The 1,855-nt window shown below is 31.9% G+C and overlaps 1 non-coding gene across 1 annotated transcript; it reads left to right on the top strand.

The window, feature by feature from the left end:
- The first annotated feature begins 770 nt into the window (after positions 1–770).
- On the top strand, positions 771–906 carry LOC141568150 (U4 spliceosomal RNA). Its single transcript, XR_012491180.1, has one exon. It is a non-coding gene; the product is annotated as a U4 spliceosomal RNA (small nuclear RNA).
- The last annotated feature ends 949 nt before the right edge of the window (positions 907–1,855 follow it).

A 1,855-nucleotide genomic window follows, 5' to 3' on the forward strand; every position in this document is an offset into this window, starting at 1 on the left:
AATATTGTTAAGCAATTATTGGCTTATCTCCTTCATAACAGAGAAACAAGGTGACTGTGTTTAGAGTATTGCACCAATGGATAGTGATAGTATGTGAAGGGGAGACAACACTATTTCATAAAAGGAAAGGCAACTAATGGAGAAGTGATAGTTTTCTATCGATAGAAGAGTCTATAGATCGTAGACTATAATTAAGTTTAGTGGAGATCATAAAATAAAATAAAAACTAAACTGAAGTTTCACCAGTTTTGTTGTTACTGCCTTTGCGTAAGGTGGATATGCCTTGACTTTTGGATTTAATGAAAGATTAAAATAAACAATAGCTCTGTCATGATTTTCAAGTAATAAATCAGAGGAAGTACTAGTGCCTGCCCAAATATTTCATGAACAAAAATGGAAAAGGGTTTTGTGAACCTGGAAACAAGTCTATAGACTTTATTTAAAAGTCTAAATTTAATCATAAGGGTACCTTTTTAACTTAAAAAGTACCTAAGCATTCCTGTTACGCAAAAGACAATGTCAAGAGAATGAGAAGAGAAGCCAAAGACTGGGAGAAAATATTTGCAAAAGGCCAATCTAATAAAAGAATTTTATCCAAAATTTACAAATGATTCTTAAAAATGAATAATGTAGAAATGAGCAATCCAATAAACAATTGAGTCACAGTCTGAACAAAAACTTCATGTACAGATGGCATAAAAATATATGGAAAAAAAAAAGTGTTCCACATGATACATCATTAGGAAAAAACAAATTAAAACAACAACAATAGCTTTGCGCAGTGGCAGTATCGTAGCCAATGAGGTTTATCCGAGGCACGACTATTGCTAATTGAAACCATAAGAAACCACCACACACCTATTAGAATGGACCAAATCTGGAACACTGTGAATACCAAACGCTGGTGAGGAGTAGAACAACAGTTATTCTCATTCTTTTTTTGCTGAGAATGCAAAATGGTATAACACTTTGAAGACAGCTTAGTGGTTTCTTACAAAACAAAACCTATTTTTACTGTATGATCCAGTAAATGCACTCCTTGGCATTTAAAACCAAAGGAGTTGAAAACTTAAGCCCATACAAATACTGAAAACTTGGAAGCAACTAAGATGTCCTTCAGTCAGTGAATGGATAAACAAACTTGTAAATGCAGGGAATACAATTAAATTATTCAGTGCAAAAAAAGAAAAGATCTATGAAGCCATGAAAAGACATGGATAAATATTAAATTCCTAATTCCTACCATGTTTCTCAAAGAATAAGACCTAGCCGGACCATCAGCTCTAGTGCATCTTTTGGAGCAAAAATTAATATAAGACCCGGTCTTATTTTACTATAATATAAGACCGGGTCTTATATAATTAACTAATATAATATAATATAATATAATATAATATAATATAATATAATAATATAATACTGGGTCTTATATTAATTTTTGCTTTAAAAGATGCATTAGAACTGATTGTCGGGCTAGGTCTTATTTTTGGCAAAACAGGGCATTACTAAATGAAAGAAGTCAATCTGAAAAGGCTACATACTGTATGATTCTAAATCATTCCTTGGTATTTATCAAGTTAGTTGTAAAATTATTTCCACACAAACACCTGCACATGGATGTGTATAGCAGTTTTAATCATAGTTGCCAAAACTTGGAAGCAAGCAAGATGTACTTCAGTAGGAGAATGGATAGAAAAACTGTGCTGCATCCAGACAATAAAATATTATTCAGCAATAAAAATAAATGAACTATGAAGCCATGGAAAGATGTAGAAGAATTTTAAAATATGTATTACTAAGTTAAAATATGTAGTCTGGAAAGGCTACAGTGCCAACTATCTGACATTCTGGAAAA

Source organism: Rhinolophus sinicus, linkage group LG01, assembly GCF_036562045.2.
Source record: "Rhinolophus sinicus isolate RSC01 linkage group LG01, ASM3656204v1, whole genome shotgun sequence".
NCBI classification, from domain to species: Eukaryota; Metazoa; Chordata; class Mammalia; order Chiroptera; family Rhinolophidae; genus Rhinolophus; species Rhinolophus sinicus.